The 23,061-nt window shown below is 44.2% G+C and overlaps 2 long non-coding RNA genes across 2 annotated transcripts; one reads left to right on the forward strand and one right to left on the reverse strand.

The window, feature by feature from the left end:
- Positions 1-1,048: 1,048 nt before the first annotated feature.
- On the reverse strand, positions 1,049-16,361 carry LOC101684887. The gene is made up of 3 exons (XR_001179011.2): positions 15,852-16,361; positions 9,259-9,409; positions 1,049-3,371 (listed from the first exon to the last, which is right to left on the reverse strand). It is a non-coding gene; the product is annotated as an uncharacterized LOC101684887 (long non-coding RNA).
- A 136-nt stretch (positions 16,362-16,497) lies between these two features.
- LOC106005565 lies at positions 16,498-22,845 on the forward strand. Its single transcript, XR_006606888.1, has 4 exons — positions 16,498-16,687; positions 19,297-19,392; positions 20,942-21,013; positions 21,743-22,845. It is a non-coding gene; the product is annotated as an uncharacterized LOC106005565 (long non-coding RNA).
- Positions 22,846-23,061: the final 216 nt, after the last annotated feature.

Here is a 23,061-nt window from a genome sequence, read left to right on the forward strand (position 1 = left end):
ATGCCAGCAGCCCTTGGTCTCCTTACCCGGTTCGATGACCTTTTTGTTTTTACTTCCCCAGTTCTATTCTGGGAACTGTTAACCCAGAGATAGTCTGAGTCTCTCCAACGTCTGTACTTAACTCTTAGGAGGGGAAAAGGCTCTCAGAGCTCTCTCTGCACAGAGTGGAGGATGAGAAATAATCCTCGACACGCCGGCTTCCCTATTGAGGATGGCAGCCTCTACCACCTGATAAAAATTATAATTCCTTACAGCCTGCGCCGCACGTTTCAAAGCATTCCCTACCCCGTATAAAATTTCATGGGATATCGAAGCACAGGCAGCATTATTAGCATGAAACCAAGAATCCAGAGCTAGGTGTAGGCAAGCAACTTGCTGGAGATGAGAAGCTAGTCAGGCGGGAAGTAGGAGCGATCTGCATTTTAGAGAAAATAAATTGGGGTAACTCAGCACCGCCCGACAGATAGAATGCGAGTCCCATGTGTAAGTTCACCTCTTTCCAGTAGCTGCATTAACAAAAAGAAACTGCTGAAACGAATGGTAAGTTTTTAATGGAACCCAATAGAGTTAAAATGTTATTATTTCATCATAATTAATATTTTAAAAATGTAATGAGGGACACCTGGGTGGCTCAGTGGGTTAAAGCCTCTGCCTTCGGCTCAAGTCATGATCTCAGGGTCCTGGGATCGAGCCCCGCATGGGGCTCTCTGCTCGGCGAGGAGCCTGCTTCCTCCTTTCTCTCTCTCTGCCTGCCTCTCTGCCTCCTTGTAATCCGTCAAATAAATAAATAAAATATTTTTTTAAAAATGTAATGAGCTAGTTTACCTTCTTCTTTTGCCCTGAGTCTTGGAAATCTAGTGTGTATTTTACGCATAGAGAACATCCAAGTTCGGACCAGTGTCACCCATTTCAGGGGAGCGGTGACCACAGGGGGCTGAGGGTGACTGCCCTGTAGGGCTCACACACGGGGGGGGGGGGGGGGGGGGGGGGGGGGAAGAAGGAATACCAGACAAGGGATGGCATTTACAAATCAAGTGAAAAGCTCTTCCAAAAGACGGTTGTGTCCAAATGCCTCACCGGAAAAGGAGCCGAGGACCTCCAGCCTCGGCCCCGAGTCGGGACCTCCAGGCCCTGATGCCGCAGTGCATCTGGGTGAGCCCGGAAAACCCCGAAGAGCCCCGCTTTGACCCGAGCGGGGCCGGCAGAGGTGCCAGAGAAGCAGCTCCCCGCAGGATGGAAGCAGGAGCCGACATACCAGGGGCTTAGAAGGCCTCTGTCGATAAGAAACCCGCTCCACGATCATTTTAAACCACAGTGAGCCCTGACAGGATACTGACCTAGTAAACCAGACAAATTACCCGCTGCAGCCCGGCCTGCCCACCTCCCACTCCAGCCCCCCGTGAAACTCGATCTCTTTGCAAGCTTCAGCTCTGCTTTCTGGAGGGTCAGACAGGGAAGGCCCCAGAGAGGCCGCGAGCCTCTGACAGCCCCGGCCATGAGCCCCTGGAGTTCTAGGTCACGATCACAACCTCACATCCTCATCCTGTAGAGAACCCTCACCGGGGAGAGCCCTCGAGGCATGGGGTCAGTCCTGTTGTGCTCGCGGGGTGTCTGTGAGCCGACTGGTTCCCCTCTGTCACCTCTCAGCTGCCCTATCAGAAAGTGGCCATGTTCATGTCTGCCCACCTGGGACCATGTCCATTCAGGGGCAGAGTTTCTCGGGTAGGGAAAGACCACTCGCTGCCATAATCCTTAAGCTACATTTAGATAAAGTGGCCTATGGTGGTCACATTGGGACCCTTGGGACTCGGTTGGTGGCAAGGAAGCCAGAGGGGCACAGAAGAAGCCGCTGGGGAACAACAGTTGGAACACAAAAGTCCGATCGTGTGTACAAATAGCCCTGGGAGCTACCAGCGCAGCCCCAGTAGGTAAGAAACAGACGCTGGGTTTGGGGTTTATGCCATTTCTCTATCCCCTTTATAGACAAGAGACCTGTGCTCCTACTTGACAGTTTCTTCTTTTACTTTTTTTTTTTCTTTTTTTGGGGAGGGGTTGGCGGGAAGGGCAGAGGGAGAAAGGAAAATCTCAAGCAGGCTCCCCAGTGAGCACGAAGCCCCAGACGATCCCACGACCCCCAGATCGTGACCTGAGCCAAAATCAAGAGTCTGGCACTCCTCCAACTAAGCCACCCAGATGCCCCCCCTTCTTGACAGCTATAATCAGGAAACTAACCTCAGACAAATGCGGTGTCAGATCAGTCTGTTGAAATAGGGCACGTGGGATTATTCAAATCACAGTGGACTGCTTAGTTAGGAGCAGACCCAGCACCTCTCTGACCCCTATTACCTACATACAAAACAAGTCATGGTGCATTCTCCTAGTGACACCATCAGAATCCACTTCCGAAGCCTTTGCGCCTTCGGCAGGCACCATGGGCTCTTTCCCGCTACGGAGACTAGTCCATGCATTCCATGCAGGACAGTGAGGTGGCTCTGTTATGATTTTCTCCTTGAACCTTTTTTTTTTTTTTAAAGATTTTATTTATGAGAGAGAGTGAGAAAGAGCACGAGAGGGAGAAGCAGGCTCTCCGCTGAGCAGGGAGCCTAACACAGGGCTCAATCTGGGGATTCCAGGATCAGAATCTGAGCCAAGGCAGACATGTAGCTGACTGAGCCACACAGGCGCCCCTCTACTTGACTGTTCTTCAAAACAACAAGGTGCTAGAGATCCATTCTATGGGAAGTGCAGGGGAGGAAGGACAGAGCTGAAGACCAAGGAGCCTCTTCATTGAGGGGGCTCCAGAGACTTGCTGCCCCAGGCACAACTCCTCCCCCTTCCCCGGCACCTGCTTTCGGAGCACCAGCATTTGGGCTCCTTTCAGTTCATTGGTGTCCCCTCGATCTGTGGAATTTCTCAAATGCTCCACATTTTCTGGCTGGTTTAACAGCCTTATGGAGGGGTTAAAATCTCAAATTTCAACTGTCAAAGCTGTTTAAGGTCAAACAAAGCCTCCATGATCTCACCGAATCCAGGTTCCTTGCAAAGATGCAACTGAACGCCCTAGTCATTTGTTCTTTGCAAGTTCCCTCGTTTCTGTTGATGTTAAGAAACCTTGCCACAATCCTAGAAGGCAAGTAAACATGCAATGAAAATAAAGAAATGCAATTTCTTACTAATGCCTTGTGCTCTAACTCTTATCCGTCATGGAAACTCAAAGCCGTGGTTCCCGGGGAGAGCTGCTCCACCAAGACCTGCTGGAACCACACTGGGAGAAGCACTCCACACAGCTAACCTTTCTCTCGTGTCTTCATCCTGGTTTCTGATGTAAAACTGAGCAGTTTTCTTGAATCTCTGAGCCTCTGTATCACTACCTGTAAAATGGAGAAAGCAGCTTATTTTCTACCTAGAATCAAGAATATTGGAATACCTCCAACTGGGAGTAAAAACACCAAACTGGTAAGAAGGACTGTGATAAGATTATAGGTGACTTTTTTTCTTTCTTTTCTGATAATTTTGAAATTTGATTGTGTTACTTAAGGTAAATTCAACTTATTGTGAAAATGAATGTAAAGTAACTTGAAATTGATGAACTCCACATGAAGGCAAATCCAGTCAATTCTTAATTATCCGTGTGCCACTGAATCCACAGTGTTTCGTCTATACTCAACTTTTTAAATTCAAGTGCAACCACGCAGTCACAATGAACCCCTCTGAGACAACCTCAATCAATCAATCAAAAAATGGAAATGTATGTGTAAATGTATGTATTTACAAAAAATGTAAATGTAAATGTATATGTCCCTTATTTTGAAGATTTATTTATTCATTTATTTGAGAGAAGCACAGGAGCCTGGAGTGGGGCAGAGAAAGAGAGAATCTCAAGCAGACTCAGCAGTGAGCGTGGAGCCCAACGTGGGACTCAATCCCAGAACGCCAGGATCATGAGCTAAGCCAAAATCAAGAGTCTGACGTTCAACTGATGGAGCCACCCCGGTGCCTGTACGTGTTTATTTTAAACTGTGAATTCAACGTGGTGAGAAATGCTTAGGTGATCTGGAGGGCTCTGGTCCTGCCCTGAAGAAATTCATGGTGATCTCAGAAAAACAAGACCAGGAACTCCTATAGGCTGGTTCCTGCTATTCAACAGGCCCTGTCGTAGGTATGTCACTTAAGGAATCTTGTTGACACCTTACATCCACCTTGTGAGGCAATCATTCTTAGTATCCCCATTTCACAGATGAGGAAACTGAGCCCCAGTTACTGCAAAAGTTTATAGGATAATGTGGGAACCTGCTTATTAGAGGAGGCTGGTGTGCCTGATGACATAATGAAACATGAATTAGAATAAAGAGGGGTCACCTGGTGGACCGCTGTGCCATTCAATATGGTAGCCACAAGCCAACATGCCTACTGACTATCTGAGACACATCCCAGGTGATTAAAGAACTGAAGCAGAGCGAAATATTTCTCTGTTAAATACAACCTTACCGCTTAGTAGGATTACATTTTACTTTAACCACTGAAAATTTAGCTCCCAAATTGAGATGTGTTTTAAGTATAAAATACACACCGAATTTCAAACCCTTAGTATGAAAAAGGAATGTACATAATGATTAATGAATTATTAATGTTAAATAAATAATTAAATAATTATTAATGAATTAGCAGTTCATTAATAATTTTAATATCTATTAAATGTTAAAATGATAATATGTTAGATACAGTTGGGTAAAATAAGGTAGAGCAGTAAAATTTTTCAGCGATTTCTTTTTACATTTTTAATGTGGCTGCTAGAAAAATTTGAATTACAAACGTGGTTCTCATTATATTTCAGTGTACAGTGCTGATACAGAGTTTAGAAACCTGGACATCAGTAAAATATATGCCACAAGACTTTTTTTTAAATTAAAGATCTATTTATTTATCTGAGAGAAAGAGTGAGTGAGAGTGAGTGTGGGGGAGAGGGAGAGAATCCCCAAGCAGACTCCCTGCTGAGCCTAGAACCCCACATGGGGCATGATCCCAGGACTCTGAGATCATGACCTGAGCCGAAACTGAGAGCTGGACCCTCAAAGGCACCCCACAGACTTTTCTTTCTCTCTTTTTCCCTTTCTTTCTTTCTTTCTTTCTTTCTTTCTTTCTTTCTTTCTTTCTTCTCTCTTCCTCCCTTCCTTCCTTCCTATCTTTGTGTGTGTGTGTGTGTGTGTTAACCTGAGCTAATATTTCCTTAAACTAAAAATTAAAACATTCCAAATGATTTTATTTGGCTGTTGTTTAGGACCATCCGAAATGGTGCTATTTGTACCTTACAGTTTGCAAAGCATTTTCACACATACTACATAAGACTCTATGTCTCTCTAGTGAGAGAGGATGGATAATTATCCCACTTGACAGAGCAGGATACTGAGGCTAGTTAATGCCATTGCTAGAGGAGCAGAGAAGGCTTCAGTCACTTTTCAGCTGCAGTCCCCCATCCTTCAGGGGCCGGAGACTGCCTCAAACACACACATGTCCCCACCACTTCTCACTTGAAAATCCAGAAGCCTTTGCATGCAGCAGAACTGCTCCCAAAAAAGGAGCCCTGATGGATTTCCAGAACGTTCCCTATGGACACACAGAGCAGGACATCAGCCCTTGGTATGCAAGTATATTGTTACAGCCTCTGCCCCTCAGACGGAAGCCTTCTGGATGCTTGCACATGTGGGTGCTGAACCCACTGCGAGCTCATCCCCTTTCCACACTCCAGAAGGCATTTCGGAGCTGGCTCTTGGCTCCAACAGGCTGCTACAGCATGTACCTCCAGGCAGCAGGAAACCACTGGCACAATGTGTGTCTTCTCTGCATAAATTACCTACTTACCCCAGACCCACTCAGATCAGTGCCAGCTTCCTGACTCTACCTGGAGGCTGGAATAGCTTGCTCAACTCTTGGCTTCCAACGGCACCCTCTGAAGAACCCCTTGCACAAAGGACACGTGTGACGGGGGCAAGCTGCCTAGCCTTTCTGAGAACGGTTGCGCCATCTTTAGGATGAAGATGATGATGACGGTTAGAGTTGATCCCTAGGGACGAGGAGGTCAGGTGGGGCTAAAACGTAGCTTGGACTCTTATCCCCAGGCCACATACTGTTCAGGGCAGGGCCCGGCAGGAAAGGGGGTCACCATTCTCACAACCCCTCAGAGATGCTCTCCACCCACCTTGCAGCCAGTGTCTGCAAGGCCACCCACATGGGGAGTCCTGTTCTTGTTGTGAAGACTCGTTGTGAAAGGTAACGCATAGTGTACTGGTTTAGAAGTGACTCTCTCGGGATGCTGCCGTTTAGAAGTTGAGGGAGTCTTTCCTATCTTCAGGGAACTTTCTCTCCTTCTCTGAGGTAATGGAAAGGAGATAACAGACAGAGTTCACATCCTGCTTCACCCCTTTCGTTTGTGTCTGTTGCCTCGGTTTCTCATTTGTAGACAGAAAGGACAGTAACGGGACTCTTGTGAGAATTAGTGAAGGGCGATATGGCACAGTGACTGGCCACGGGCCGGGCCTGTGGTGATCCCGAGCCTTCTTCCTATTGCACAGAGGGAGTGAGGAGAGCAGCAAAGGGAGAGGGGCCGGAGCATCCCATGGGTTTCCCGACATGGCCTCCTTTCCTGAGTTCTCGATTCCTCTCCTACCCCCAAATGCAGGCAGATGAGCGGCTTACCACTTCACATCTGTCTACTGGAGAATGCAGCCACTATCAGCCTACGGGTTCCACCTCTTTTTGCCCATGGCGCCCAGCTTTCTCTCAACAGGGACTCCCCCCTCACACCCATAATGTAGCCACACTTCTCTGACTGACTGCTAGATATTTGCGTTTGGAAGATCAATGAGCATATTCGGTTTAACATGAGCAAAACCAAACTGACCATCCTCCTTCCAAAATCCCTACCATCCCTCTCCCACTCCTCTGGCCCTCGGGGACCTCACTTATTTCACTGTGGTAGGCGCAGTCAAGAGAACTTCTACAAACCTACTAATCTTGCTGTGACTATAATCACATCATGCCTTTATTCCTATCACCAGAATGAGCTGCCCCTGCCCCTGCCCGCCTTCAAGGCTGAGCCCTCCCCTTCTTATCCCCATTCAACCAACCCTGCCCTTTCTCTCCTTAAAAAGTCCATTCTCAATGGGCCATTCCATCCACCTACAAACTTACAAACTGTAACATCTCCCCCCCATTAAAAAACTCTCTTGACCCAACATCACCCCATTCTTCTGCTTCCTTTTATAATGGGAGCCCTCAAAGTAAGTATCTACACTCTCTGTCCCTACTCTTCTATTTTCTCCAGAACCAACTTCTGTTGGGCTCTCTGGTCCCTATCCTCCAAGCTTTTATCATCCCATTGTTCTTGTCACCAGAGACCTCTGTGTTGACAAATCCAAGAGCTGCTTCCAGACATCATATTACTCAACTGATTGACATTTGACATAGATAACTACTCACTCTTGGAACATCTTTTTCTTTTTCTTTTTTTTTAAGATTTTATTTATTTGAGGGAGAATGAGTGAGAGAGAGCATGAGAGAGGAGAAGGTCAGAGGGAGAAGCAGATTCCCCAAGGAGCTGGGAGCCTGATGCGGGACTCAACCCCGGAAGTCCGGGATCATGACCTGAGCCAAAGGCGGTTGCTGAGCCACCCAGGTGCCCGAAGCATTTTTTTCACCTGGCCTCCACAATGTCCCTCTCCCTTGGATACCTTGGATCTCTTCCTAGCTCACTTTTACTCTTATTCAATCTCCTCTGCCAGTTTTTACCAGCTTCCCAATCTCCAAATCTTAGAACATCTATCCCTCTTGCTTTTTCTCTTCTCACCCCCATGATGATCCCACCCAGTCTCATGGATTTAAAGAATATCTGTATACTGACAACTCCGAAAATTACATCTCCAGGCCGGAGTGCTTCTCTAAACTTCAGATGCATGTATACAACTGTTTACTTGATATTTCTTCTCACAAGTCTCAAATGTAATATGTTCATTTTAAGATCCAGCTCTCAACCCCCAATACATACACACACACACACACACACACACACCTTGCTTTCCCTGACATAGCTCCATATCAGTAAATGCCAGCTTATTCTTTTGTGCCTCAGGCCAGAAATCTTAGAGACAACCTTGACACCCTCTCCATCTCTCAGACTTCAGAACCAAGTCATTGGATATTCAAAAAATATCCAGAATACAGGCACCTGGGTGGCTCAGTGGATTAAGCCTCTGCCTTCAGTTCAGGTCATGGTCCCAGGGTCCTGGGATCGAGCCCCATGTTGGGCTCTCTGCTCGGCTGGGAGCCTGTTTCCCCCTCTCTCTCTGCCTGCTTCTCTGCCTACTTGTGATCTCTCTCTCTCTTTCTGTCAAATAAATAAAATCTTAAAATATATATATATATATATATATATATATATATATATGTATCCAGAATCTTCTTTTCACCACTTCTGCCGTTATCACCTTATCCCAAGCCACCATCCTCTCTGCACATCAGTGTAACAACTTCAAGTAAGATCCCTGCCTCCCATTGTGTATTTCATTTCCACCCAGCAGCAGAATAACAGCAGTAAAATAGGTCAGATCATGGCGTTCACCCAAAACTGAACATCGCTGCCCTGTCCCCGTGACAGTCCCACGGTTGACATCAGTCATTGCCATTTAGCCCATCCTGATAGTCATCTTTTGTTCATTCAACAGATAATTATCTTATCAGGCTTCCATCATACATTATCAATATTTTCTTTCCATACTTGCACCTGATCTAATCAGTTATGTTATAAACTCTTTGAGAGGGAAAACCAAGATCTCGACTTATGTGAATGGTCTCTGCAATTTTATAGGTATATGTATATTATTGATCGAAGAGAACATGGCCTGTCTTATGCCTTTGTATTATTATACATATTGTTCCATTCATCTAGAATGCCCTCTCTCCTCCAGCTCCTATGGTACCCATCCAACAGGCAAATTCTTACCTTTCTTTGAAAAGACAAGTGAGGCTGCTCTTGCCCTCCTTTGGATATCCTCTCCCTCCAACACACTGCACTTGTCAGGCTCTCATGGTTTTCCTGTCTGTTCTGTTTGGGGATCGATTTCCACTGACAATAATATTTTGTGATATACTGAAGTACTTTACATTCTTCATGGGAAAACACTAATTAAATCCATGCAGGTACCATAGTTCTGGTTGTGGCAAGTAAATCCATGAACTTTAAATGTATATTCTCATTATTAATACCTTATGTATCGAAGATGCATTTCCTCCTTTTTTACCCTCGCAACATCCATGTGAAGTTTCTACAGGGCATCCCCACACTGCATCAGAGCTCATGAGTCCTGCGGTTTTGTGCCCCTCTTGTTCTATGATTGTTCCATTTGCCCACAATGCCCTAAGAGTAGAAAGAGATTAAGTGAATTCATCAATAAAGCATATTCGATACACACTGAAGGTCCCCATGTTATTGCTCAAATTTGCCATTCCTTGGTTATCGAAAATGATACTAAGAAACAAAGAAGAATTAGGGAGTCTTAGCATAATGCAAACTCTGAAAAGTCATGAAGAGAAAGGTGATGGTGAAGATTATCTAGTAGATTAACTGGCATTTCCTAAGAAAACCACCTTGATTTGGATTTCGGCTCCAACCTTTGGGTTTCTCTCCGCCCTCCACCCTTGGGCTATTTTATATCCCTTATTCTCAGTTTCTTTATCTAGTAACTAAAGATGATAGAAGAAACTGACAGAAAGTATTATGATGACTCAAAAAGATGATGTATGTAAAATACTTAGCATGCTGCTGGGGAAGGAGTAAACACTCTGTAAGTAAATACATATTACTTCTAAATATTATCATGTCAAAAGACACAATAAACACAAAAGGCAAAAGAAATAGAAACATGCTTTCATACTTAAACTCTGGAAGTACCTTAATAGTGAACATAATATACTCTCGCGGAATCCTAGAAAACATTGTTGAACAGATGACTTACGAAGAGAAAGAGGGGATATCTTTAGATTAGCATAGGTTTGTATGACTAAGAAAATCCACCAGTTTCATTTCCTGTTTGGAAAGGGTTGTTAGGTGAATTAATGGGATTATACAGAGGTTGTATATCTTCATTTTTTTTTTTTTGTAATGTTTTATACTCTCTTTGGTGATTTCTTTCAGAGAAATATAGGTAAAATGAGAATTTTGTTAGGTAAGCTAGTTAAAGATATATTCATGCCCAGATGGAGTAACTGATACCAGGTCTGCCTTCCTGTAGTAAATAGTTAGAAAAGAAGACACGAGCAATGAATCTATCATTTTTAGATGCTAGGAAACAGGCTTGAGTGAGCCCTGAAGCAAGAGATGTCAAGTAGGCGAGTTTTACGATAAGGCATTTCATCCGGAAGTATTTCCAAAGCTACAGTACAGGGAGAAGCAGCCCAAGCAATGCATACTAGTCTTGCTGAACTGGGGAGGCAGAGATCCAAATTTGAGTAGGTAGAGGCAGCTGGCTTTGTAGAGAAGGAATCTACCCTGGAAAGGAGATCCAAAAATTTGCATAGTGATCCCCTCAAGTCTTTCATTAAGTACTAAGCTTCACATGCTCAGGAAGAAATTCTATGAGGTCAGGCAAATAACAAATACTGAGAATCTGTAAACTAAACATTTCTAGAGCTCACATGGAGCTGGGAGAGAGCCAAACTCCAACCAGCCAGCATGGCGAGAGTTTGTTAAACCTTGGGGCATTTCAGAGACTCCAGAGGGTTGTACCCGTAGAACTATGGTGAAACTACCTCAAGGGTAAAAGCTATTCTAGACCGACCTTTGAAAATTATTTAAAGGCTCAAGAGGATCAGACTGACACACAAGTAACTTAGTGGCTGCCAAAACAAAATTCACCACTCTTTAAAGGAAGACAACAAAATCTAGACACTAAACAATGTTACAATCATAATCCCCAATACCATCTAGACACCCAACACTGTCACACTGGATTGTAACCCCTAACCTGTAAAACAAAACAAACAAAACACCAAACAGTAAAAAAAATGACAGAATATATAGAAAGAATGGAGGTAGTGGACAGAGCTTTTTAAACAGCTAATATACAGATGTTTGAGGATTTAAAGGAAAACATAAAAATAATGAGATAAATTAAAGATAGGGAAGAGAAGCAAAATGAAATTCCCAGAGCTGAAAATTTGTATCTGAAATAAAAAATTCACTAAATGGACTTCCTTGATAACATATTAAACACTGGGGAAAAAGAGAATGGTGAACTTTTGGATTAGAAATAGAAATGATCCCAATTTAAGCGAAGGAAAAAAAGGATTGAGGAAAAAATGCTCATAACCATATAAATAGCTTTTAAGACAATATAACGCAGTCTAACATATATTTAATTAGAGTCCCAGTGAGGACACCTCAAAAAATATTAGACAAGAGTTGAAAAATTAACAAATAAGATGAAAATTATAAATTCACAGCTCCAAACATTCAACAAAGAGCAAGGAAAAAAAAAAAACAAAGCAAAAGTAGACACATCATAATGAACTGCTGTAAATCAAAGGTAAAAAGGTCATTGTAAAAGCATACAGAGGAAAAAAGATACTTTCTATACAAAAAAACAAAGTAATGATGCCCCCATTCTTCCCTCAGAAGTAGTGTAAGCAAGAACCACACCTTTAAAGCCCTGAAAAGAAAACAGTCAACCCAGAATTCTCTATTTATTGAGAATATTCCTCAAAAACAGAAGCAAAATAAAGATATTTTTTTAAAAAACAGAGTTAGAAGAGCTTGTCACCAGTAGACCTACACTCCAAGAAAAAAGTTAATGAAGTTTGAGCTGAAGGAAAATGACACCAGATAGAAACTCAGATCTACACAAAGAAATAAAAAGCACTGAAATAGTAAATGTATGAATAACTATAAAATACATTTCAATACATTGAACTAATAAATTAAAACTTTTCCCCAAATAAACCTCAGATGGTTTCATGGGTAAGTTCTATTGAACCTAAGGAAGAATAATAACTCTCTCACAAAAATTTTCAGGATACAGAAAAAGAGGGGATATTTGCTAACTCCTTTTATAGGACAGCAATATTATGATATCAAAGCCAAATAATGAAATTACAAGAAAAGGAAATGTCAAGCAAATACCCTAATGCAAAAATCTTAATAAAATATTACCAAATTAAATTCACATATAAAAATGATAATGCTTCATGACTCAAATGTGGTTCGTACGAAGAATGCAGTGTTAATTTAACATCTGAAACTCAACCACTGATATTCACTGTAACAACAAAAAAAGAAAATCATATAATTATCTACATACTTTGTAGAAGTGGACAAGTTGATGCTAAAATTTATATGGAAATTCAAAGGATCTATAATACATATAACAATTTTAGATAAAGGACACAGTTGGAGGATTCATTTTATCTGATTTCAGCTTTACTATAAAGCTACACTAAACAACATGGTGTGTTACTGGAATGAGAGCAGCCATACAAGTCAGTGGAGAGCACAACTCCAGAAATAGACCCACATATAATATGGTCAGTTGATTTTTGGTCAGTTTTGACATTTTGGTCAGGTAATTCACATAGCTGAATTACCAAAGTAATTGAATGGGGGAGAAAACAGTCTTTTCCTAAAATTTTCTGGAATGTTGGGGGAAAACCATAAATCTTGACTCTACTTCATACACAAAAAGTAACTCAAAATAAATCATTGAATTAAACCTAAAATTTACAACTACAGAACTCTTAGAAGGAAACAGGAAAAAAGTCTTGAGATCTTAGGAGAGCAATGATTTCTTAGGGCAAATAAACATTAAAAGAAAAAAATGATGAGGAAAATTCCATGAAAATTTAATATTTCTGTTCTGTTAAGAAAATAAAAGAAGAGCCACAAACTAGGGGGTAGAAATATATGTGTTTTCTGAATCAGACACAATGTATACACACACACACAGATATTTAAATTTAGACTCTATATATTTTTATTTATATATGTATATAATGGTTACAGATTTACATATGCATATTATATTTATATATATATAGGAACTTTCACAACTTGAGCACAAACACCAATTCAAAAATAGACACAAAGGGGGCTTCTGGCTGCCTCATTTGAAGAGCAGGCAACTCTTGATCTCAACGTGGTGAATTCAAACCCCCACATTGCGTGTAGAGATTACTTGAATAAATTTTTAAAAAATAAAAATAAGTAAAAATGAACATGAGAGATTTGAACAGACACTTCACAAATAAATTTATGTGAATAACCAAACATGAAAAGAAGCTTAACATCATTAGTCATCATGGGAATTAGAATTCCACAATGAGATACTACTACACATAGTCACAGGTGTTAGAAGTATGGAGAATAACTGGAACTCTCATGCATTGCTAACGGCAGGACAAAATGGGACCACTCTTTAGAAAACCAACAGTTTCTAATAAAGTTCAGCATATATTTACCTTATGGCTTAGTAATTCTACTGTTAGGCGTTTACCCAAGAGAAGTGAACGATATGCCCACACAAGGACTTTTAAAGAAATGTTTGAGACTGGATTAACCATAATAGCCCCAATTCGAGATAACCCAAATGTCCACCAACAGGTGAATGAATAAAGAAATTATAATAATTCCTCAAAACTGAATACTCCTTAGCAATAAAAAGATCAAACTAGCATTAGAGCTACCATGAGTGAATCTCAAAAATGTACTGGGGAAACACAGCCAGACAAAAATAATACATTCTGTATGATCTCTTTATACGAGATTCTAGAGCAGGCAGTACCATACTAATCGTTAGTGACATAAAACAGATTTATGGTTGCCTGGGTCCAAGGAGGGTTCAAGATTGCCTGCAAAGAAGCATCATAAGCAGTAGAAATGTTCCATATCTTGATGTGGTGTCACTTACATGAGTGCATACATTTGTCAAAACTCATCAAAGTGTACACTTAAAATGGGTTTGTTTTAATGTATGTAATTTACATGTAAATTACAGGCATGCCTCAGAGATACTGTCGTTGGGTTTCAGACCACTGTAATAAAGTGGATACAGCAATAAAGTGAGTCAAATGGGTATTTTGGTTTCCCAGTGCATATAAAAGTTATGTTTACCCTCTACTGTAGTCTGTGAAGTGTGCAATAGCATTATGTCTAAACCAATGTACATACCTTAGTTTAAAAATACTTTATCACTAAAAAACACTAACCATCATCCGAGCTTTTAGTGAATCCCAATCATGGATCACAGGTCAACCATAACAAATATAACAATAATGAAAAAGTTTGAAATACTGCAAGAATTACCCAAATGTGACCCAGAGACACAAAGTGAGCAAATGCTGTTAGAAAAATGGTGCTAATCCTTTTGTTTGATGCAGGGTGGCTACAAACCTTCTATTTGTAAAAACAAAAACAAACAAAAACAAAAAAAATGCAGTATCTGTACAGGGAAATAAAGCAAAAGGAAATAAAACAAGGTTTGCCTTTATGCCTCAATAATGTTGATCTTAAATCATCAAAATTGATTACATAAATTGAACTGAAAGTCCAGGGCCTTCTTCTCAATCTCACTGGAGTCTACATTCTTTTAGAGCAAGAAATCATATTTATCAAGCTTATAAGTGGCACATAGTTTGAGAGTTTCTTTTATTTATTCACCCAACAAATATTCTTTAAGCACCTGCTATATGCTAGACTAAATTAGGGCTATAATAGTGGAGAAAAAATGAAGTCTCTATTCTTAGAGCATTACAGTCCTCGGGTCCGGCAGACACTAATCAAATAAGTGGAATGTGCAATTTCAGTCTGATGGAAGCCTTACAGCTCTGTGAGACCACAGAAAAAGGAAGATGGCCGAGTCTAAAAGGGCCACCATCCAGTTGAGAGCTTAAAGACAAGTAGGTGGGACTTATCTAGTTGAGGGGTGCCTTTTGCATTACAAAGTCCCAGGGTGGGAGAGGAAAGCATTTTGAAGGAACTAAGTAAGGGAAGATCGTGGCAGAAATCCTGAGAACAACGGACAGAGGGAAGCATGAGCTGAAGCATGAAAGGCAGCTATGTCCTGGAAGCAACGCAAAAAAGTCAGACCAGTGCCTCGAGGTGATGATGAGGTCAGACCAGTGCCTCGAGGTCCCGGCATTGTTACAACAGTCCCCAAAACAGGACTGGCTAACTTATACCTGGGTGATGGCAGTAGGGAGGCAGAGATGTGGTAACAGGAGGTAAATTGACCATTCTTGATGAAGGATTGGAGATGCGGGTGGAGGAGAAGGAGGGGTTCAGGATGACAACCAGGCTTCTGCCTTGGTTACCTATACGAGTAGAAACATTCTTCACTGAGGCAACAAGACATAGGGTGAAGAAGCAGATCGGGGGTCAGAGGAGGAGATGAGAGGCACACCTAGTTTCAAACACCTGAAGGACCCTAATCTGTGAAAATCCTGACATTTGGAAGCTCTGGGCTGGAGCTGGGGTGCACCAGCCATCAGGGCAGGACAAACCCTCCTGACACATGGGATCATGTGAGTGGCGGTGTGAGGGCCCAAGAGCAGGGGCCCAGGACAGAGCCCAGAAGCAAACCAACAATCGAGGCCCAGCCAGAGAACACAGGTGCCACAAAGAACAATGACATGCAGGGCTTGACAGGTAGGAAAAAAGCAGAAAAATATTATACCTTAGAAGCCAAGGAGAGGTAGAGAGCACCAGAAGGAGGGAGCAGTTGGGGATTGCATCCCTTCTAACTCAAGGTTCCAGACCCGTGCATAAGGCCAGTGGAGGGTGGCAATAAGAATGTCTATGACGGAGCACTTACTGTACATTCTAGACGCCGTTTTAAGTACTTCACCAGTGAATCATCCAATCTGATGTTCCAACAGCAGCAGTGGGGAGGAGAGGGGAAGCTCTGCTCTAGATCACCCTGCCAAAGCCAGAACTAACTCAAGAAACCTGACTCCCATTCCAGTGCTCCTTCCCCTATTGCCTTTCTGCTGGCCCAGTCTGCCAAGTCATCGATTTCTCCAAAACTGCCCCTCGGGCTTGGGGACCCAAATAGTCTTCACCATGGAATGTGGTATACTCCAATCATTTCAGACTTTGGACCTCTAGGTCTCCCTCCTGGCCCACCCTGAATCCAGCTGACTCTCAGGCAGGAGGAGGAGGTAGCTGCCAAGCAGGACTCCAGGGAAAGAGCATATATTCCTGCAGCTGCCCCTGACACCCCCCCCCCTTTATTATTTCTCGATTATTCCACAGTTGGCCGCAGGACTTCTGCAGGAGTGATTATCCCTGCAACTTGTAGAGGGCTGGATGAGGGGAGCGTGTATAGCTCAGCCCCCTGCCGTTCTCCCCCCTCCCTTGCCAGCCCATCTCTCAGGTTGGCACAGTGCGCTCTTTCCTTCCCTGGCCTTATATAGTCATGCGGTTTCACAAGTACCAACCGAGGCAGACTGTGTGCCAGCACCTCTAACCACTCTGCTGCCAAGGCGATGCCTGAGAGGAGCTGCAAACTCCGCGCGGAGCCAGACACCAAATATATCCATTTTCTGCTTCTCCAGCAAGGCACCCAAGACGGCCTCCAGAGCCCTGGGTCCCTTCCCACCTGTGCCACAGGCTCTCCGCAGATGCGTTCCAGGAGCCCAGGATGCCAGAGTGCGTGGGCCTCAGTGCCTAGGACTGGGGGAGTGGCGGGGTGGGGGTGCAGTACTGGGCTGGCTGTGCTTGGTGCACGTGGGTGCGAGCAGGTGCTAACCATCGCCCTTTCTCTCTGGGGCCACGCGCAAGGCTGCAGCTCTTTGTGTCTGCGTCTCTCCGCTCCCCGTCTGCGCTAGACTGGGTGGGGTGGGGGAAGCCGGAAGCAAGCGGCAAATCAACGTCTGGGTCTTGAAAAATGCCTAGAAGGGTGGACATTTTCATTAGAAACCCTTGCACATTTGGAGAGAACAAGGCTGCGAGCTCAGAGGCCTTCCCCTTCCCAGCCCCCCTCCTCCGTTGCCCCCCTCCACGCCCCATTCCCTATGGCCTCACCTCCCCCCTCCTGATTTCTCTCCCAACCTCCTTCCTCCCTGGTCATCTGGATCTCGTTGATCTTGCGTTTTCCCAGCCGCCTGTCTGCATTTATAGCCCCGCACGTGCACAGACACACACGTGCTCACAGCACTCCCACCCCGAGCCCCTTACCGCGACAACCCCACACCTTTTGCAGATTCATAAGGCAGTTCCTTCCCTGGCTCCAAGACTCCCTTAACAGAATGAGCCCTTTATTCCAAAGTCGCAATAGAAAGAGCCTTGGGTCTAGTTAACTGTAGCAAGAGAAGTCACCAGGAAGGGCTGTATTTTGGTACGGGAGAGTGGGTGGGCAGCTTCTGCGGTCTGGGATATTTTAGTCATTTCCCAAAGAATATACTATATGAACAATCTATTTCTCCACTCCAAGGGCTTCCCTGCAAGAGGACTGTTACAAGGCATGACAACGAATGAAATGTTTTCCCCTCACTTCACCCGAAGTCCTCTCACTATATTTAATTACTGTTCATTTTATATTTTACATAGGAGCCTGTGAGCTGGGGGGGGGGGGGGGTGGGGACAAACATGGGCACAAATCTAGGACATTGTCACTTTAAGAAGCTAGACTAAAACACCTTAAATGAACTCTGTAACAGACAGATGAAAAAAAAAAAAAAAGAAGAAGAAGAAGAAAGAAAGAAAGAAAAGAAAAAGAAAATAAAGAAAGAAAGAAAAAGAAAGGCCCTTCTCTGGCCCTTGCTGCTTTTGCCATTATTCATGATGTAATTTTTCAGGTGTTAGTTTGGCAGAGAAAGATTGGAACAGGGCTTGTTGCTAGGACATGAATGGAGAAGAGGAATCCCATTGGTTCTCTGGGACTTCACAGGAGCCAATGGGAATGAAGGGGATGGAGGGTTGGAGCGGGGAGCCACCCAAAAAAAAAAAAAAAAAAAAAAAAGACTCTGGCTGGACTATTATTGTGTTGGCTATGTTCAAGTAAAGAGGGGTACTGTAAATTTATGGGAGTTTTTTTGGTCTATTTTTTTTTTAAGTTGTAGGTGGGTAGTGTTGTCCGATGGACTAGTGCTGAAGAATGAGCAATTAACAGGCAGCTTTGTTCACACTGTCCTGGGTTTCACTAATAGCTCACTGTCACCGGCAGTCTGGAGCAGTATGCAAACGAGGCTGGGCATATTTCACACCCTCACCCTGCTGCCACACACCGTTCCGGGAACATAATTATGTTCGAGCTGCAGGGTGGGGGAGGCATTGATTCCTCCTCCAGCCCTGATCACAATTAGGTGAACCCCAAACAACCTTTTGCAATGTAAGTGAAACGGCTCTGTGTGCGTAAACCAGGGGCTCAGCCTGTTCCCAGCCAAAGGCATAGGAGCAGCCTCCCAGCACACTGCCCTGGCATCTCAGTAGGTCATGGCAAGACCCGGCCCAACAGAACCCCCTGTTGGGGGGTTCTGATAACAACCATGTGTGAGCTCGGTGCGGCAAAGAATGTCACCCCCAGGTTTCCAGACTGGGGCTATAAAACGTTCACCCACTTAAGCCATTTGAGCCTCAGCCTCCGGGCTAGGAAACTAAGCAGTTTTGTGTGCCAGTCGTGCTCAGCTGCTTGATTCTAGAAAGTTCCTTGCAAACTTAGGCTGGAAGAGAAGCTTTGATCCCTGCAGGGTCCCCTCTTTCCCTCCACTGACTGTGTACACTTGACAATCATCCACCTCCCTTGTATGTTCCATTGTCTGGGTTCCGGCTGTAACCCACACCTTTTCATTAATAAATGTGCAGGGTTTGGGAGGGGTGACTTGAAACACACATGCAATAAATTGACTTCTTATTGGGTTATAGACCTGGCCAGTTTATTTACACCCTGAAGGGGGCTCACTCACCCTCTGCCAGATTCCTACTTCAGAGATTCTGTGGCTGGAATCCAGCAACATAAAAGGATTTCTCCTTGTAATCCGGGCACTTCCTAAGACCACAGGCAGTTTCAACCAATTAACATCTCTGACTGCAGTAGAAGATTTTAGGAGACGCAGAAGGACCGAGAGGTTTTCGACCACAAGACTTTATTGGATCTATGGCAAGAATTGATCTGATGATCAATTTCTTTCTTAGAGATTTCTGTGACTTCTGAGATTGTTGAAGATTTGGGGGGACAGAGGGTGGGGCATGGATAGAACATGGGAGGAGATAAAAAAGGAGTTGTTGTTTTTAACAACAACTTTTTCTTTTTCTTTCAGCCAAACAGATGCCAGGCTCCATTCACGTCCACCCCTTAGCACTGATAGAAAACACAACTCCAAGTGCAGACCCTAATTGCACTCTTCAGGTGACAGGTAGCATGTGCATGCTGAATTCAGTTCAAAGCCAGAGTCGGGGTTGAGTAAATCTGATTTCAGACAGTCAGCATTTCAGAATAAAAGTATTCAACCTTGAGCCCCGAACGGGAGGCCTCCTTGCAGCCTTTTCCCAGGAATCCTGAGAGATGTACTTCAGACAAGATCTCCACTCGAACCTCACTTTGTTCTGAGTTCTCATACAACCTCAGACTGCTTACAAAGCTGCCCCGCCTGAACTGAGCAGAGGCTCCAGAGACTAGCGCCAGGGAGTGGAGAGAGCATGGTAATGATGTCGCAGGCAGCCAGCCCACACTGGGGACTGGCCGCTAACGGGGACAGACTGGTCCCGGGAAAGACGAAGGGAAGTTACATGGGGACTTCTCTCCCTCCATCTTAATATATGCACCAATTAGGGGCTCTTTTACATATATTGTGGAAATGGATAAAAATCATAAGCTGTGCTTTTCATGAGGAAAATAGAGAGAAAGAGAGAGACAGAGAGAGAATGATGGGTTCAATGGAACAATCAATATTACAGTTCTGTCATTGAAGCAATACGGATTGTATTCAAGGCCAGACTCTAAATTTCAACCTCTAAATATGCAACTTATGTATTATTAACTCTGTATAAAAGCACTGTCCCTCCTTGGTGCAGAGATCTAACAAGGCCCCCAAAGTTAAGTGACCTGCTTAGTGACACCCAGTCAGCCTCGGTCGGGAGCCAAGAGGGGACAGCCCCCACTCTGGTCCCGAAAGGACTCTCTCCACCCACAAACAAACTTCAGATGTGAGCATATTTTCATTGCCACTGCGTGAACTATAGCTAATTATGTTTTCCTGCAAGGGAAGCAAATTATATTGATTGTACAATAAAAGCTATTGTCATTCCCAGTGTATTCATCATGACTCAGAAAGATGCAAAAATATTGACTCACTCTAAATAGCATTTTACTTTTGTCTCCAGACAGCAGTTTTTAAGGCGCAGAATGACCAGAGCTAGTTTGGTTAACGGGTCAGGCAGGGAGGAGGGCGAAAGAGACAGGAGCCTGGGAGATCGCCTCCCCCACCATTTGAGAACAACAGAGCACTATGAGGGGAGAAGACGCACATCTCAGACCTCACAAAAGGGTTAACCTGTGTGCTTCCACGTATGATTTTTAAAATTTCTTAAAACTCCCAGTTGTACCTCCAGTAACAAGAAAACAAGGAAGCCCACTGACATCTCTGTAAAGAAGGTGATTAATTAAAGTAATTAGGCTTCACTGAATTATTAAAATACGAAGGCTTCTGCAGGGACGATCAAAAAAGGCAGAACATTTTTGCAGTTCAAAAATTAAAACCATATTCCGGTTCATTAGTTGCGACGGGAACTCACACGTTTTTGCCTCCAATCTTATTCACAGATGCGTAAGTGTCTAATATTTCACACCTCTGTAATGGCTCTTGTAAAAATTAAAAAAAAAAAAAAGAAAGAAAGAAAGAAAGAAAAAGGAAAAACAACAACAACAACAACCTGACTTCAATTATTTTATTTCTTGTCATGCAGAGATCTTTTGGAAGAATGACAAGGAGCCTTTCAGGTTGACTTTGAAAATGCCCCCAGGCTTTGAAATGCCAGGTGTGTTGGGGCCTGTGACTGGAGTCAGACTGGGGACAGCGAAGGGCAAAGAGGCTGCTCTTGACACATTCTGCCGCTGTGTCTTCAAAGCCGTCAGTCTCTCTTCCTTCCTACTAAAGGGAACTCCTTGGCCTGACTTTAAAATCTCTCCCCATTGATCCCCGCCCCAGGAAACCTACCCGGAGCCTTCAGTTTGTCCTTCTCCCGCATCTCCGGTCAGCTGTCCCCAAGACTGGAATGGCCTTCATGCCTCTCCAATGGACCCCAGCCCCCTCACCTCTCAGAACTCAGCTTCGGGTCCCTTCTCTGCCAAACCTTCCACCTTCTATCCCCCAAGCCCTATACGGGGGCCCCAGGACAAGTTTGTGATTTATTTCATCAAAACCTGATTACATCACCTCCCCACTTGAAATCCTTCAACTGCCACTTCTGCCTCTATTCTCCTGTGTTCATTGCCCTCTGGAATCTGGCCCTGGCTTGTTTCTCCACCCAGGGGTCCACGGTCCCCACTCTGGAGCCACACAGCCCAGCTGAGCCCCTCTGCCATACACGCTGCGGCTTTGGCCAATTACTTCCCTTCTGTGAGCCTCACTTGCCGCCCAGGATTGTCGAGATGATTGCAAGGGTGGTTGTATGAGAAGCACTTAGGATTGCGCCTGACTTATACTCGGGGCTCTAGTAAGTGTTTCTTATTAACATTGTCATTAATATTCTTTTTCCTCATCACAGATCCTGCCCTCCAGCAAACTCCTCCGACTCTGCTTCGCTTTTCCAAGAAACACCCATTGTTCATGAAGTCTAGTAAACCTATCAGTCCCCGGGGCACCATGCTAATGCCATGTCCTCCAAAATCCTGTCCTGGTTTCAGCCTGAAAAGCTATCCAGTCCTTAAATTTTGTCAGCATTTCACCTACACCTTCCTGGTGCTGCGGGGTACCGTCTGTTTCCTATCACAGTTCTGCTCAGGGATTGGGGGTAGGGCCTGTATCTACATTCTATAACTCTCCCCACTTACAACAGAAGTTGCTAGTGTCCATCAAATATTCCATGTGTCCTCTATTTTCCAAATTCCCTTGCAAGACCTTAGGGTCATATGACTAGTTTGGGTCAACAAATTATAAGCAGGAGTGGCAGCTGTCACTTCTGGACCAAGGGATAAAAGCCAGTGTGCTTACCCATCCTTCTCTTCCTTCCTGGAACTCTCACTGGTCACATGTCCCCAGAAAGCTTCCATCAGGGGCCCCTGAACGCCTATGTGGGACAGACAACTCCCGGCCACCCTTGTTGGATGTGTTACCTGAGCAAGAAATAAACCTGTGTCCTGTTAAAGCTCTGGCATTTCGGGACTGCTCTCACTTGAGGACAGTCTAGCTGATCCTGACTGCTACACCACCACCCCCCTCCTTTTCAACCCTCGATGCAGGAGACTTCGTACCTAGGAGATATTCAATATTCAAACGCCACATGAACAATATACAGAATTCTTCTCTTTTATAAACATGTCTCACAGTTGCATATTGTTCAATCCAACTTCAAGCCTTGTATTTTGACTCCTTACCTCGAATGCATGCTTTTTGTGGGTTGTCTCTGTTGGCCAGAGACCTGGCAGGACACTCGGCCTGTGCTTAGGAAGACCTGGTGGTCAATGAAGGGTCAGCCTCAGTTTACCAGGTCACCAGAAGGCACGCCATCAGAGACCATAGTTTGGCAGTACGAGCTCCAAGGATGGTTGGTTGCTCGGCAGGTCCTTCTGACTCTGTGACTGGCCGGGCCCCAGGGAGATGATGGCTGAGCGGTGCGGCGGCTGTCCCAGCTGTGGAGACACAGGACCAAAGAGATGAGATCAAGCTGGTTTCAGTGTTTTTTAACCCATACCTCATTAGTCAAACTTTTGTTAGGGCTTTTGCTAAGTGGGTTTATAATATAAGCATTCTGTTTCTAAACATGAACATATAATGACTATGTTTCTGTAAAAAATGGACCCCTTTTTCCCTCCTTTGCCCACTCTTGAGTATTCTGATGTGTACCAGATGGATAGACACCTAGCT

Source organism: Mustela putorius, unplaced genomic scaffold (assembly GCF_011764305.1).
Source record: "Mustela putorius furo isolate JIRA1106 unplaced genomic scaffold, ASM1176430v1.1 tig00000460_pilon_pilon_pilon, whole genome shotgun sequence".
NCBI classification, from domain to species: domain Eukaryota; kingdom Metazoa; phylum Chordata; class Mammalia; order Carnivora; family Mustelidae; genus Mustela; species Mustela putorius.